Genomic DNA, 18018 nt, shown 5'->3' with positions numbered 1-18018 from the left:
GAGTCCGGCAAGGGGCAACTAACGTAGAGTAATGAATACCATGATATTCAACATATCTGATCTAATCTTCCCTTAACCGAAAAAATATAGGGGGTTGTGTGAGAACCTAGGGAGAGAGGAGGAGGGGGGAGGGGAGGGAAGGGGAGAAAAGCGGGAAACAGTAAGGGGGGAGAGGCCAGAGAGAATGAGAGGCGAAGTGGAGGGGGAGAGGAAGAGAGAGGTAAAGAGAGGAGGGTGGCGGTGTCACCCTCCAGCCAGGCAGGGTCCTCGTATCAAGGAGTGTCCGCATTAAGTCATCTCCCGGAGGTAGGCCTCGGTGTAGATGAAGTGTTGCCAGGGGCGCCAGGTCTCCCGAAAGGCTTCCTCCCTGTCATGCAGGGTGGCCGTAAGATCTTCCATGTCCCGCATATCATTGACCCTTGCATACCACTGAATCTTCGTTGGTGAGATTACCGATCTCCAAAATAGAGGGATGCAGGCCTTGGCCGCATTAAGCAGATGTATGGTGAGTGAGGCTTTATATTTCTTAATTGAACTTCTAGAAAGGTGCAGTAAACAGGCCCCGGGGTCTCCCCTCAGTGCGACACCCGTCAGATGTTCGACCGTATCCGTCACCTCTTTCCAGAACGGTTTAATCTTGGGACAGTCCCAGAAAATGTGCAACATTGTTCCCTCTCCTGCTCCACAACGCCAACATAGATCCGGCACCTGCGGGAGAAACCTGTGAAGAGTGGATGGTACTCTGTACCATCTGGTCACAATCTTGTAGCAAGTCTCCTGGACCCTTGTGGCCAGAGATGATTTTTGGGCAAAGTGTAAGATCTTTTCCCTTTGTGTTTCATCAAAATGCGCTCCCAGTTCCGTCTCCCACTTAGTAAGGAAGGGGGGGACAAAACCTTCAGCCGGGGCGATCAAAGAGAGGTAGATCAGGGATAAAGAGTGGCGTATGGGTTCTCTGCGGTGGCAGATACGTTCCAATTCCGTAAGTGGGCGTGGGGGACCTAGAGTTCGGGCGCTTCGGCGCAAAAAGTTACGCAGTTGGAGACCACTCAGGAAGTCCAATGGCCTGTCTAGGATTTCTATTCCCGCGGTTGTCTTGAGCTTGCCACCGGGATCCAGGAAGTCATGGAGGTGTGGCCATCTATCTCCCGCTGATAAGGCTCTAAAGATCGGCCCCTGGCAGCCCGGCATGAAGTCAGGGTTACCCAGGATCGGCACCATAGGGGAAGGGATAGGTGAGATCTGGGTTTTGCGAAAGGTTTCTCTGATCACTCTCAATGTGTTTCCCAAAGTTGGGTGTTCGGCAATGGATTTCGGGATCGGAGTGGTAAGCCACGGCCAACTCCTGGCCGTACCGTCTGAGTCCTCCATCTCCATGGTGACCCATTGTTTGGCCTCTAGGTGACAGTACCAGTCTATCAATCTGGTAAGATGCGTTGCCCTGTAGTAGGCTTTTATGTCTGGTAAACCCACCCCTCCCCTGCGTTTTGCCAAGTAAAGTAGTTGTAATTTTATGCGTGGCGGCTTGTGTGACCAGACAAATTCTCGGAGGAGTGCGTCGATCCGCTTGAAGAAGGAGGGCGGGAGATGTATGGGGAGGGCCTGTAGAAGATAAAGTATCCTTGGGAGGGCTGTCATCTTGATGGCATTACAGCGTCCAAACCACGTTAAAGTGAGGGCGTGCCAATGCTGCAGGTCTGTTTTAAGTCTGTGTAGAAGAGTGGCAAAATTTGCTTGGTACAGGTCGGCGGGGTCCGCGGTGATGACCACACCTAGGTACGGAATGGAATCGGTTGCCCAGTGGAACTGGTAGTTCAGGCGCAATTGTCGGGTATTTTGCAAGCTCAGTGTGATATTGAGCATGGAGGATTTAGACATATTTATTTTAAATAGGGACAGAGCCCCGTATTCCCTCAGAGAATGAAGCAAGACGGGGAGTGAGGCAATGGGGTCAGCCAAGAAGAAGATAAGGTCATCTGCGAATGCGGCGACCTTGTGGGTTCCAGATGTTTTACGGAAGCCCTCTATGTGGGGGTTGGCCCGTATCTTACAGAGCAGGGGTTCTAAGGTGAGAATGAAGATTAGGGGAGACAGGGGACAACCCTGTCTGGTACCATTCCGAATGTCGAAATAGCCGGACCTGGTTTCGTTGACCCTGACCGCAGCTGTGGGGCTAGAGTAGAGTGATAGGATCCAGCTGAGCATCGACGACCGAAGGCCAATGTGTTCGAGAGTAGCTCTAACAAACGTCCAATCTACACGGTCGAAAGCTTTCTCTGCGTCTGTTGACAGCAGTAGAAGGGGTCGTCGCGTGGTCCTAGCGGCATGTATGAGGTTCAGCACCCTAATTGTGTTGTCGCGTGGTTCCCGTTGAGGAACAAAGCCCGCCTGGTCTTTGTGAATTAGATTTGGTATATGTGGGAGCAATCTGTTTGCCAAGATCTTGGCAAATAGTTTCAGGTCGGTGTTTAGCAGAGCTATCGGTCGGTAATTTCCACACCTAAGTGGGTCCTTTCCCTCTTTGGGGATGAGAGAGATGTATGCCCTAAGGGAGTCTATGGGGAAGGAGTTGCCTTTCGTAATAGAGTTAAGTGCAGCCACTAACGGTGTGGAGAGCGTCTCAAAGAATGTTTTGAAGTAAGTTGAAGTGAGGCCATCAGGGCCTGGGGCTTTCTTTGGCTTGGAGCTCGCCATTGCCACTCCCAACTCCTCCACCGTGATGGTGTCTTCCAACCCCTCCACAGTGTCGGCTGGCAGAGATGGCATGCCTGAGGAAGCTAGATATTCATGTGGAGTGGATCCTCCAGTAGGGTTAGGGGCGCCGGGAGAAGTTTTATCTAGGTTATAAAGACCGCTATAAAATGAACGGAATTCCTCTGCTATTTCTGTTGAGGTAGAGACCCTCCGACCCGTGGGAGACAGAATGTGGGGGATGAAAGTTTTGGTGCGGGGACCGCGTAAAGCTCTGGCTAGGAGTGAGCCAGGTTTGTTAGAGAATTCGTACATTGTACGACGTGACCATGCTAGCCTCTCTTTCGTTTTATGCAACAGAAGCGAGCGAAGCTCTTCACGTGCCTTAAGTAACTCCTGGTATACGGAGCGTGCTAGGCTAGCCTTGTGCGTGCATTCGAGGGTCTTAATCTGAAGTAGAAGTTCTTCAGTTCTACGGGTTCTTTCCCTCTTGAGACGTGCCCCAATACCTGTCAAAATGCCCCTGATAACTGGCTTGTGCGCCTCCCACACCACCAAGGGATTGGGGACCGAGGCTACATTAAGTGCGAAATATTCCCGCAGTTTGGCTTGGATCTCCGCGCGGGTCTCTGCAGATTGAAGTAGTGATTCATTCAGTCTCCACGAAGGTGGAGATTTAGACATTGGTCCCATGTGGAGCGTCAAGTGTATGGGGGCATGGTCAGAAAAGGAAATGACATCTATGGATGAGTCCACCACCCTTGGCAAGTCCTGATGGGAAAGGAGCAGGTAATCTAATCTTGAGTACGAATGGTGGACTTGTGAGAAGTACGAGTAATCCCTATCCTTGGGGTGTAAGAGGCGCCAGGGGTCCATCAGACGAAGAGATTGAAGATCGGATTTAATACGTTTAAGGCGCGCGTATGAGAGATGAGAGGCACCCCGTGAGGTGTCCAACAGGGGGTCCATTGCGAAGTTCATATCGCCTCCGAAAATGAGCATCCCCTCCGTGAACTCAAGTAGTGTGGGTATCAGCCCGCGTAGGAACCGAGCATGGTCGGCATTGGGGAAATAGATATTTGCAAGAGTGACCTGAATGTCCGATACCCTGCCCTTGATCAGGAGATAGCGGCCCTGAGGGTCCGCCTGCTGTGCCATGAACTCCCACTGTACTGACTTTGCCACCAAAATGCTAACCCCCTTAGATTTGGAGATAGGTGAGATGCTGTGGTATGCCGTCGGGAACAGATTGTTAGTCAGTTTGGGAATATGCTCGCCATGAAAGTGGGTTTCCTGTAGAAAGGCAATTTGGGTTTTTGTTCTGCGTAGGTCAGCTAGTAGCTGGGAACGCCTTTCCGGGATATTGAGGCCCCGTACATTAAGAGAGGTCACCTTTAGGAGAGCCATTGTGGCGGCCCGGGCGCTGAGGATCGTTGACAGAATGAGGAGGACAATCACCTCTGGTTTAGGTTCACGTCCCCTCCCAGCTAGAGGGCAACAGCACCAGAGAATAGAGAGGAATAAAGAAGGTGAAAACAGAGTCAGAGCAGGAAGAGGAGCGGGTAGGTGAGGGGGGAAGGGGGAGGGGAGGGAGGGAGCAATCTAAGTTAGTCAAGAGACTACGCTATGATCTCCCGGCCGAGGCACAAAAGGGATTGTGCAGCAATCGGGAGGTCGCCCTAAGGGGGGTGGTCGGTGCGTCAAAGTGCGCAACAATAAAAAAGAAAAAATTTTTTGCTCACACTTAAGTGAGCAAGTCAAGCAGTATGAGAGAGCACTTTTGGGAGTGGTAGGGAGATGCACTGAATGGGGGGCCTTCAGAATCAGAAACATTAAGAAAAAACAATATATTAACCATCATAAGTAGGGTGTAATTTACCACAAAACTGGGCATAACAATCATAAACGTAACTGTGTTTAAGGCTAGTATGTGCAACTAAGTAAACCTCTAACAGCCATGATCTACTGGCGTTGACGCATTGCAGAGGCGGCTAGGGGTCGAGGACCCCGGGGGTCAACTCACCCCTCTCCCGGACAAGGCCAGGAGGGGGCCCCCACCGCCCGGCCGTCAGTGCGCCAAGGCAGCCTGACCAGATTTGGCTCATGAGAAGAATGTATGAGCCTCCTCCTCATCGACTACGTTCATATAAAATAAACTCGGGTGGAGTGCATGAAGTCTGGCCTACAGCAAAAATACCACATTTAAACAGTTATAACAATGCGTCCCCCCTCCCTCTTCCCCCGTCCATATTTGAGAGTTAACCCATGGATAAGAGAAAAAAAAAAAAAAAAAAAAGGGGGGGGGGGGGGGAGTCCTGGTGCATGGGTTTGAATGTTCCTGGAAAAATCACCATAAGGGGGGGAAGGAGCGGGGCATCTGCCCATAAGAGGTACTGAAAGCCTTACCAAGAACCAAAAAGTGGTGAGTGTTTAGTCCTCAGATACTGTTGGATGGGCTCTTCTATCTTCTCGGTTTGGCGGGCGGGATCTTGGGCGTCGAGCTCTCTGTTGTCTGGGTGGTGCTGGACCTTGTGAGTTCTGGGAAAGCAGATAGTCAAACCAGTTGGGCACCTCGATCACCGGCCTGGAGATGAAATGAAAGAGGGCAGGGAGTTGGTCTGGCGTGCGGAGGTAGAATTCCGCCCCCTGCCTCCTGACGATGAGATGGAAGGGGTGACCCCAACGGTAGGTGGCATCTGCTTCGCGGATGATTTCCAGTAGGGGTCGCATGAGCCCCCGCATGGTGCGAGTTTGTCTGGAGATGTCAGGGAAAATCCTGATGTGAGCCCCGTCAAAGTCTATTGGGCCCTTTTCCCAGGCAAGGCGAAGAATGTCCTCCTTGATAGTGAAAAAATGCACCCTGCATAGTACATCACGGGGAGAGTCTAGTTCGGATGATGATCTCTGTGCAGAGGGTGGGGGTCTGGGACCTGGTATACGGTGCACCCTGTCTAGTTCCAGGTCATCTGTCGGTGGTTTGCCCAGGACCTGGTTTAAGATGGCGACCACTGTGGATCTGAGGTCTGGGCCCATGGTGGCTTCTGGGATCCCCCTTAGGCGCAGATTGTTCCGTCTGCTTCTATTCTCGCCGTCATCTAGGCGTAGCTGAACGTCGACAAGATGGCGGCGGAAGGCCCCATACTCCGACTCAAGTGTAGTGAGGCGCGCTTCTGTAGTAGATTGGGAGGCTTCGATCGTGGTGACTCTCTCCTCGACAACATCCACTTGCTGTTTTAGGTCATGCAGTTCTTTGGTTAGTGCATTGACAATAGAGGTGGCCATAGCGTTTAAGTCCTGTTTGGTGGGGAGACCTGACACTATGTCTCTTAGGGAGCTTTCAATTAGGCCGCTTAGGTCATCAGTGTTCTCTGGATGCAGTGGCGTGTCAGCGGTTGTGAGAGCCGGGGATACTATAGGAGAGGGTACTCTGTGTGGCAAGGGGGGGAAAGTCCTCCTCCGCTGCAGAGGTAGTTGCCGGAGCGCCCTTCTTACTTGAGGGTGTAGCGCCCGCCGTGCTGACTCGAGGTGGCGCCATCTTGCTCTGTCTCGCCGGTGAGGGAATCTGCTGCTGCCGCAGAAAGTAGTGTGAGATTTCGGGTCCCCTCCGTTCCTCAGTGACCTGTGGGCGCCTGCGGCCTCCTGGCATGAATGAATGGCTTAGCTGATCGGTGCTACGGGTGATTCACGGCCCGTTTCAGTGCAGAGCTCCCAACGACACGTTCTTACGTTTCCATAGCTAGGTCACGACTCTCTCCTGTGATAAATTTTGATTTGGAGTTTCTGTGTTTCATGCAGGCGTTAGGGGGCCTACGCCAAGCAGTAGTGAGCAAGCGAGTGATGGAGCCTGTGTGCAGGGTCAGGGGTAATCAAGCAGTAAGTGTGGTACAGTGTGTGACCCCTTTTAAAGATTTACAATATTGGAGAGGACACAGGAAGGGTACGGGCCCTGAAAACCGCGGTTGTGTCACCCCCAGCAACAGTACCTTGTTGTAGAATCTGCAGACTGTTCTGTAGGATACAGGCTGGGAGGGAGAGGGAGGGACGGCTTAGCGATTTCACAATGTCCTTTTGTGGTTTGTTCCCTCTTGGGCAGACCCCAGGATGGGTGGCCACTCTCTCCCCCAGACCTCTGCACTCCAGGACAGTGTTAATTAAGGCCCTGGCCTCCAAGATGGCTGCCGCTGCATGGAGCCCACCAAGGGCCTTTATGGAGTTTCCTGCAGCCCCCTCTCGTGGTCTCCAGGTCCCGCTGCCGCCTTCAGGTAGGTGGCTCTTATGGGAGACTTGCGGTGGCCCCCTCACCGCCGATTGCGGTACCCGAGGCCGGGGATGGCGGGGGCTTCACAGGCCGCAGGATGGCGGGCCGCGGCCGGGTTGTGGTGCCGACCGGGGATCCTAGCAGTGCGGTCGCCAGCTGCCCGTCTCCCCCGGTCCACTTCTCCTCTTACCTCCAGGCGCGACCGATGCGCGGAGCGCCGGGGTCCCCCCGCCGCCGAGCGCAGCACTTTAGGCCGGGGATCGCGAGGCCGCCGCAGGCCGCAAGATGGCGGAATGCCTTCAGGAGGAGATGCCGGCCTGTTACCTCGCTCTCGGGCTGCTGTCTCGGTCAATATCCTCCTCCCCTGTTGAGGATGGTTCCCTGCTACGCTTGGGGAGCCTTTTGCTTTTAAAAGAGCGGGTTTTAAGGGCTGGATGGCTGTGGATGGAGCCAGGGCCGGCGGAGCTGCTCTGAAACACGTCCTGCTCCTTGCTGCATCCGGACACGCCCCCTTCATCATGTTCTGATTTTTCAGCTTTTTTCACCTCCCACTCTAGTTTCCCCATTCATTCCTATGGGACCAATTTCGCCGCAAAAACAACGATATTTCGTGAACCATTTGGCGAAACGTTCCACAAAGTAATAGCACACCATTCGGGAACAATCCGCACGTTTCGGTATATTACTTGTCTATGTAGTGTAAAAACTGTAGGAGGAGTTAGGGTGGTAAATTTGGCTATAATAATAATAAGAATAATATATATGTGAGATAACAATAAGTGGTCTTGCTATGCAAGAACACTTAATAACTAGAAAAGCTACAATTTCTGGGGAAATTGTGAAAAGTGTTCTTGCCTCTACAACTGGAGTGGGCGGAGTAACTGGGTGGAGTGGCTTGAGTAACTGTGAAAGTGTTAAAAAGCTTAATATTTTAAAAAGTATAAATAGTAGTAAAAAAGTTGAAGTCTCATCATTAGCTGAAAGTGCTGAACATTTTTTTCAAAAATTATGATTTTTTTTTTCAAAAATTATGAATTTTTTTTCAAAAATGATTTTTTTTTTCAAAATGATTTTTTTGTCAAAAATATTTTTTTTTTTCAAAAATATATATTTTTTTTCAAAAATAATTTTTTTTTCCAAAAATATATATTTTTTTTTTCAAAAATAATTTTTTTTTCCAAAAATGATTTTATTTTTTTTTCAAAAATGATTTTATTTTTTTTTCAAAAATAATTTTTTTTTAAATGATATTTTTTTTAAATGATTTTTTTTTTCAAAAATTTTTTTTTTTCTCAAAAATGATTTTTTTTTTCAAAAATGATTTTTTTTTTTCAAAAATGATTTTTTTTTAAATGATATATTTTTTAAATGATATTTTTTTTTCAAAAATGATTTTTTTTTCAAAAATTATTATTTTTTTTTCAAAAATGATTTTTTTTTTTCAAAAATTATTTTTTTGAAAAAATAAGAAGAATAAGAAGAATAATATATATGTGAGATAACAGTAAGTGGTCTTGCTATGTAAGAACACTTAATAATAATAATAAGAAGAAGAAGAAGAAGAAGAAGAAGAAGAAAATATATGTGAGATAACAGTAAGTGGTCTTGCTATGCAAGAACACTTAATAAGAAGAATAATATATATGTGAGATAACAGTAAGTGGTCTTGCTATGCAAGAACACTTAATAATAATAATAATATATGTGAGATAACAGTAAGTGGTCTTGCTATGCAAGAACACTTAAATAACTAGAAAATGCATTTCCTGGGGAAAATGCGTGGGAATGCTGAATAGCTAAATTGCTAAAACGGCCGCCATCAAAACTGCCCCATCATACTACCATCAAAACTGCCCCATCAGAATTGCCCCATCAAAATTGTCCCCATTAAAACTGCCCCATCATATTGCCACCATCAAAACTGCCCCATCAGAATTGCTCCATCAAAACTGCCCCATCATATTGCCACCATCAAAACTGCCCCATCAGAATTGCCCCATCATATTACCACCATCAAAACTGCCCCATCATATTGCCACCATCAAAACTGCCCCATCAGAATTGCCCCATCATATTACCACCATCAAAACTGCCCCATCATATTGCCACCATCAAAACTGCCCCATCATATTGCCACCATCAAAACTGCCCCATCATATTGCCACCATCAAAACCGCCCCATCATATTGCCACCATCAAAACTGCCCCATCAGAATTGCCCCATCAGAATTGCCCCATCAAAACTGCCCCATCAGAATTGCCCTATCAAAACTGCCCCATCATATTGCCACCATCAAAACTGCCCCATCAGAATTGTCCCATCAAAACTGCCCCATCATATTGCCACCATCAAAACTGCCCCATCAGAATTGCCCCATCAAAACTGCCCCATCAGAATTGCCCCATCAAAACTGCCCCATCATATTGCCACCATCAAAACTGCCCCATCAGAATTGCCCTATCAAAACTGCCCCATCATATTGCCACCATCAAAACTGCCCCATCATAATTGCCCCATTAAAACTGCCCCATCAGAATTGCCCTATCAAAACTGCCCCATCATATTTCTCTATTATAAATCAGTACATGGTGTGTCTGTCCCCTCCCCCGGGCTCTGTAATCAGAGCTGAGATGCTCCAGCCACCTCCCCCCCTGTGTATAACAGAAGCTTTGGTAACCATGGCAACAAAACAAACACAGTACACTCTGATTAATGGCTAACATTTCCTGAAATGACCTCTAAACAAAAAGCTTTTTCACAAAAACTATAAATCCTACAGCGAAGATCTTTATATTGCTAAAACGGCCGCCATCAAAACTGCCCCATCATACTACCATCAAAACTGCCCCATCAGAATTGCCCCATCAAAATTGTCCCCATTAAAACTGCCCCATCATATTGCCACCATCAAAACTGCCCCATCAGAATTGCTCCATCAAAACTGCCCCATCATATTGCCACCATCAAAACTGCCCCATCAGAATTGCCCCATCATATTACCACCATCAAAACTGCCCCATCATATTGCCACCATCAAAACTGCCCCATCAGAATTGCCCCATCATATTACCACCATCAAAACTGCCCCATCATATTGCCACCATCAAAACTGCCCCATCATATTGCCACCATCAAAACTGCCCCATCATATTGCCACCATCAAAACCGCCCCATCATATTGCCACCATCAAAACTGCCCCATCAGAATTGCCCCATCAGAATTGCCCCATCAACACTGCCCCATCAGAATTGCCCTATCAAAACTGCCCCATCATATTGCCACCATCAAAATTGCCCCATCAGAATTGTCCCATCAAAACTGCCCCATCATATTGCCACCATCAAAACTGCCCCATCAGAATTGCCCCATCAAAACTGCCCCATCAGAATTGCCCCATCAAAACTGCCCCATCATATTGCCACCATCAAAACTGCCCCATCAGAATTGCCCTATCAAAACTGCCCCATCATATTGCCACCATCAAAACTGCCCCATCATAATTGCCCCATTAAAACTGCCCCATCAGAATTGCCCTATCAAAACTGCCCCATCATATTTCTCTATTATAAATCAGTACATGGTGTGTCTGTCCCCTCCCCCGGGCTCTGTAATCAGAGCTGAGATGCTCCAGCCACCTCCCCCCCTGTGTATAACAGAAGCTTTGGTAACCATGGCAACAAAACAAACACAGTACACTCTGATTAATGGCTAACATTTCCTGAAATGACCTCTAAACAAAAAGCTTTTTCACAAAAACTATAAATCCTACAGCGAAGATCTTTATATTGTGAGAATCACAAGACCCAGACCTAGATTTTGATGTATAGTATGTCTCTGAAATATTAAAAATGGAGGCACAGTCGCAGTTTAGAAATTGCCCTTCAAATTTGAAGGGGCTAGAGTGTAGTTTCAATGAATGTCAATGGATGGCGTGAGTTGAAAAACAAATGGTCATATTGTGAAAACTATCAGGACTATGGCTTAGCCGTGGACATGTTTAGTGGCAGCAGGGATAGCTGAACGTTTTGATATAAGATTTGTGTAGGTGGGCTTGAAAATGAGGGAGTGGCGGCAGTTTAGAAATCATGTTCTGATTTTTCAGCTTTTGTCACCTCCCACTCTAGTTTCCCCATTCATTCCTATGGGACCAATTTCGCCGCAAAAACAACGATATTTCGTGAACCATTCGGCGAAACGTTCCACAAAATAATAGCACACCATTCGGGAACAATCCGCACGTTTCGGTATATTACTTGTCTATGTAGTGTAAAAACTGTGGGAGGAGTTAGGGTGGTAAATTTGGCTATAATAATAATAATAAGAAGAAGAATATATATGTGAGATAACAGTAAGTGGTCTTGCTATGCAAGAACACTTAATAAGAATACCTAGAAAAGCTACAATTTCTGGGGAAATTGTGAAAAGTGTTCTTGCCTATACAACAGGAGTGGGCGGAATGACTGGATGGAGTGGCTTGAGTAACTGTGAAAAGTGTTAAAAAGCTTAATATTTTAAAAAGTATAAATAGTAGTAAAAAAGTTGAAGTCCCATCATTAGCTGAAAGAGCTGAACATTTTTTTCAAAAGGTTTTTTTTTCAAAAATGAATTATTTTTTTTCAAAAATGATTTTTTTTTTTTTAAATGAATTATTTTTTTTCAAAAATGAATTTTTTTTTTCAAAAATGAATTTTTTTCAAAAATGAATTTTTTTCAAAAATGATTTTTTTTTTTCAAAAATGATTTTTTTTTTCAAAAATAATTTTTTCTTTTAAAAAATGTTTTTTTTTTTTCAAAAATGATTTTTTTTTTTCAAAAATGAATTTTTTTTCAAAAATGATTTTTTTTTCCAAAAATATTTTTTTTTTATGGGGCGGTCATAATGTTTTGGCTGATCATGGGGTTGTCAGCTTTTGTCACCTCCCACTCTAGTTTTGAACATTTCGCCATTCATTCCTAAGGGACCAATTTCGTCGCAAAAACGACGATATTTCGTGAACCATTCGGCAAAACGTTCCAGAAAGTAATAGCACACCAATTAAATGACATTGATTCCGGATTCACACTGGTATATTTCAGCTTTTCACAAAGTTCCACAAGGTAATAGCACACCAATTAAATGACATTGAACATTTCACCATTCATTCCTATGGGACCAATATTGCCGCAAAAACGACGATATTTCGTGAACCATTCGGTGAAACATTCCACAAAGTAATAGCACACCAATCGGGAACAATCCGCACGTTTCGGTATATTACTTGTCTCTGTAGTGTAAAAACTGTGGGAGGAGTCTACAAGCATTATCAAGTCTAGCAGATGAAGTCACATGCATTTGGGGTGTCTCAGCATCTTGTGTTTACAACCACTGTTTCCTAGCAACGCTCATGCCCTGTTTATGCTTCACAAATACTGCTCCATACACAGTACACAGGACCATGGTAGATGTAGTAACTATGCAGTAATTCAAATGGCCGTATTTTAAAAACTATAAATCCTACAGCGAATATCTTTATATTGTGAGAATCACAAGATCAAGACCTAGATTTTGATGTATAGTATGTCTCTGAAATATTAAAAATGGAGGCACGGTCGCAGTTTAGAAATTGCCCTTCAAATTTGAAGGGGCTAGAGTGTAGTTTCAATGAATGTCAATGGACGGCGTGAGTTGCAAACAAATGGTCATATTGTGAAAACTATCAGGACTATGGCTTAGCCGTGGACATGTTTAGTGGCAGCATGGATAGCTGAACGTTTTGATATAAGATTTGTGTAGGTGGGCTTGAAAATGAGGGAGTGGCGGCAGTTTAGAAATCATGTTCTGATTTTTCAGCTTTTGTCACCTCCCACTCTAGTTTCCCCATTCATTCCTATGGGACCAATTTCACCACAAAAATGACGATATTTCGTGAACCATTCGGCGAAACGTTCCACAAAGTAATAGCACACCATTCGGCAACAATCCGCACGTTTCGGTATATTACTTGTCTATGTAGTGTAAAAACTGTGGGAGGAGTTAGGGTGGTAAATTTGGCTATAATAATAATAAGAATAATATATATGTGAGATAACAATAAGTGGTCTTGCTATGCAAGAACACTTAATAAGAACTAGAAAAGGTACAATTTCTGGGGAAATTGTGAAAAGTGTTCTTGCCTCTACAACTGGAGTGGGCGGAATAACTGGATGGAGTGGCTTGAGTAACTGTGAAAAGTGTTAAAAAGCTTAATATTTTAAAAAGTATAAATAGTAGTAAAAAAGTTGAAGTCCCATCATTAGCTGAAAGAGCTGAACATTTTTTTCAAAAGTTTTTTTTTTTCAAAAATGAATTTTTTTTTTCAAAAATGATTTTTTTTTTTTTAAATGAAATTTTTTTTTCAAAAATAATTTTTTTTTTCAAAAATGAATTTTTTTTTCAAAAATGATTTTTTTTTTTCAAAAATAATTTTTTTTTTCAAAAATAATTTTTTCTTTTAAAAAATGTATTTTTTTTTCAAAAATTAATTTTTTTTTTCAAAAATTAATTATTTTTTTTCAAAAATATTTTTTTTTATGGGGCGGTCATAATGTTTTGGCTGATAATGGGGTTGTCAGTTTTTGTCACCTCCCACTCTAGTTTTGAACATTTCACCATTCATTCCTATGGGACCAATTTTGTCGCAAAAACGACGATATTTCGTGAACCATTCGGCAAAACGTTCCAGAAAGTAATAGCACACCAATTAAATGACATTGATTCCGGATTCACACTGGTATATTTGAGCTTTTCACAAAGTTCCACAAGGTAATAGCACACCAATTAAATGACATTGAACATTTCACCATTCATTCCTATGGGACCAATATTGCCGCAAAAACGACGATATTTCGTGAACCATTCGGCGAAAAAAGTTCCACAAAGTAATAGCACACCAATTAAATGACATTGAACATTTCGCCATTCATTCCTATGGGACCAATTTCGCCGCAAAAACTATGATATTTCGTGAACCATTCGGTGAAACGTTCCACAAAGTAATAGCACACCAATCGGGAACAATCCGCACGTTTCGGTATATTACTTGTCTCTGTAGTGTAAAAACAGTGGGAGGAGTCTACAAGCATTATCAAGTCTAGCAGATGAAGTCACATGCATTTGGGGTGTCTCAGCATCTTGTGTTTACAACCACTGTTTCCTAGCAACGCTCATGCCCTGTTTATGCTTCACAAATACTGCTCAATACACAGAACACAGGATAATGATAGATGTAGTAACTATGCAGTAATTCAAATGGCTGTATTTTAAAAACTATAAATCCTACAGCAAAGAGCTTTATATTGTGAGAATCACAAGACCCAGACCTAGATTTGGATGCATAGTATGTCTCTGAAATATTAAAAATGGAGGCACGGTCGCAGTTTAGAAATTGCCCTTCAAATTTGAAGGGGCTAGAGTGTAGTTTCAATGAATGTCAATGGACGGTGTGAGTTGCAAACAAATGGTCATATTGTGAAAACTATCAGGACTACGGCTTAGCCGTGGACATGTTTAGTGGCAGCAGGGATAGCTGAACGTTTTGATATAAGATTTGTGTAGGTGGGCTTGAAAATGAGGGAGTGGTGGCAGTTTAGAAATCATGTTCTGATTTTTCAGCTTTTGTCACCTCCCACTCTAGTTTCCCCATTCATTCCTATGGGACCAATTTCGCCGCAAAAACGACGATATTTCGTGAACCTTTCGGCGAAATGTTCCACAAAATAATAGCACACCATTCGGGAACAATCCGCACGTTTCGGTATATTACTTGTCTATGTAGTGTAAAAACTGTGGGAGGAGTTAGGGTGGTAAATTTGGCTATAATAATAATAAGAATAAGAATAATAATATATATGTGAGATAACAGTAAGTGGTCTTCCTATGCAAGAACACTTAAAAATAATATATATGTGAGATAACAGTAAGTGGTCTTGCTATGCAAGAACACTTAATAATAATAATATATATGTGAGATAACAGTAAGTGGTCTTGCTATGCAAGAACACTTAACTAGAAAAGCTACAATTTCTGGGGAAATTGTGAAAAGTGTTCTTGCCTCTACAACTGGAGTGGGCGGAATAACTGGGTGGAGTGGCTTGAGTAACTGTTGTGTGGTTGGAGTGGCTGGAGTAACTGAAAAGTGTTAAAAAGCTTAATATTTTAAAAAGTATCAATAGTAGTAAAAAAGTTGAAGAAGTCCCATCATTAGCTGAAAGAGCTGAACATTTTTTTCAAAAATGAATTTTTTTTTTTTCAAAAATGAATTTTTTTTTTTCAAAAATGAATTTTTTTTTTTCAAAAATTATTTTTTTTTTCAAAAATGAATTTTATTTTTTTTTTTAAAAATGATTTTTTTTTTCAAAAATATATATTTTTTTTTCAAAAATATATATATATTTTTTTTCAAAAATATATATATATTTTTTTTCAAAAATATATATATATTTTTTTTCAAAAATATTTTTTTTATGGGGCGGACATAATGTTTTTTCTGATCATGGGGTGGTCATAATGTTTTGGCTGATCATGGGGTTGTCAGCTTTTGTCACCTCCAACTCTAGTTTTGAACATTTCGCCATTCATTCCTATGGGACCAATTTCTTTGCAAAAACGACGATATTTCGTGAACCATTCGGCGAAACGTTCCACAAAGTAATAGCACACCAATTAAATGACATTGAGGCCGGATTCACACTGGTATTTTTCAGCTTTTCACAAAGTTCCACAAGGTAATAGCACACCAATTAAATGACATTGAACATTTCGCCATTCATTCCTATGGGACCAATTTTGCCGCAAAAACTACGATATTTCGTGGACCATTCGGCGAAACGTTCCACAAAGGAATAGCACACCAATCGGGAACAATCCGCACGTTTCGGTATATTACTTGTCTCTGTAGTGCAAAAACTGTGGGAGGAGTCTACAGGCATTATCAAGTCTAGCAGATGAAGGTATGACCAAATGCATTTGGGGGTCTCAGCATCTTGTGTTTACAACCACTGTTTCCTAGCAACGCTCATGCCCTGTTTATGCTTCACAAATACTGCTCAATACAGAATACACAGAACCATGATAGATGTAATAACTGTGCAGTACTTCAAATGGTCGTATTTTAAAAAGTATAAATCCTACAGCAAAGAGCTTTATATTGTGAGAATCACAAGACCCAGAAATAGATTTTGTTGCATAGTATGTCTCTGAAATATTAAAAATGGAGGCACAGTCACAGTTTAGAAACTGCCCTTCAAATTTAAAGGGGCTAGAGTGTAGTTTCAATGAATGTCAATGGATGGTGTGAGTTGCAAACAAATGGTCATATTGTGAAAACTATCAGGACTATGGCTTAGCCGTGGACATGTTTAGTGGCAGCAGGGATAGCTGAGCGTTTTGATATAAGATTTATGTAGGTGGGCTTGAAAATGAGGGAGTGGTGGCAGTTTAGAAATCATGTTCTGATTTTTCAGCTTTTTTCACCTCCCACTCTAGTTTTGAACATTTCCCCATTCATTCCTATGGGACCAATTTCGCCGCAAAAATGACGATATTTCTTGAACCATTTGGCGAAACGTTCCACAAAGTAATAGAACACCATTCGGGAACAATCCGCACGTTTCGGTATATTACTTGTCTATGTAGTGTAAAAACTGTGGGAGGCGTTAGGGTGGTAAATTTGGCTATAATAAGAATAATAATAATATATATGTGAGATAACAGTAAGTGGTCTTGCTATGCAAGAACACTTAACTAGAAAAGCTACAATTTCTGGGGAAATTGTGTGAAGTGTTCTTGATTCTACAACTGGAGTGGGCGGAGTAACTGGGTGGAGTGGCTTGAGTAACTGTTGTGTGGTTGGAGTGTCTGGAGTAACTGTGGAAAGGTAGGACTGGGCAGAGTAACTTTATGTAGTGGGCAGAGTAATTTTATGGAGTGTTTGTAGTGAGTGAAGATAGTAAACATTACACTAACCAACTGATTGATCAAATTTAAAAAGTGCACAAGTGCTAATGATGTAGAAGGTAGAAATATTGGTAAATGACTTTGTCGGACACAGACTTAAGGGTTACCAGGATTTATTCCGCCCCAGCCAAAGCGTAGCACCTGACGGACTCGCGTCCCAAAATCAAGTGTGTCAAAAACAGTTTACACAGTGTACATATAATTTCAATATATTGCATCACAAGCGAACTGGCGGTATATTTCTGTTATACATTGTATTAACATTTTGAACAGTCAACTTTTTGAACTTTTTGGATACAAGGCAATTTATTAAAGCATATAATTTAAACCCTTACAAATTTTCAGTTTCTCTGCAGTTTTGCTCCTTGCTGTTTCTTTATCTGTCTTACTAATCAGCAAGCAGGCTATAGCACACGAAGGAGAGGGTGAGTGTGATGAGGACAGATGTCTGTGATGGATGAGGGGGAGTAAGTGAGTTCAGTGTCTAACCGCAGTTTTTACAAGTACCCCGAACATGAAATATAGAGAATGATTTTTAGCTAATTGTAAATGGTCCCACATAACTATGGCCACATAAACTGACCCTCATTGCCACTTTATTATCTGTTTGATGACCACTGTTTCACAACCACTGTTTCCTGGCAACACTCGTGCCCTGTTTATGCAGGCTCTAAGCGTGTTCACAACCACTGCTCAAAACACAATACACAGGATCATGATAGCTGTAATAACTGTGCAGTACTCCTGACTGGAGACAGTGCTGCACCCTGGAGATGTAAATCTGATCCAACAGTGTGTTTTTTTCTGTGGTGGCTGCCCAGACCAGTTGGGTATATCCTTCTTTTCTCTGCACAGAAAATCTTCATTGAAATCTCTACAGAGTATTATAGGTTGGCAATCCATTATTTCCAAAGATTCCAAGAGGCCCAGCAGGTTAGTAAGGAATAGGCCAGTACTGTAATCTGGTGGCCTGTAAACAACAGCGATCAAAGCTTGTACAGGGGACTCCAGTTTGACAACCAAGAACTCCAAGTCAGTCACATTGTGATGATACTGCTTTTCATAGGCCTTGAAATGGTTTCTGACATACAAGG

The sequence above is a fragment of the Aquarana catesbeiana genome, linkage group LG12 (assembly GCF_042186555.1).
Source record: "Aquarana catesbeiana isolate 2022-GZ linkage group LG12, ASM4218655v1, whole genome shotgun sequence".
Lineage (NCBI taxonomy): Eukaryota > Metazoa > Chordata > Amphibia > Anura > Ranidae > Aquarana > Aquarana catesbeiana.
This window is presented reverse-complemented; position numbering follows the sequence as displayed.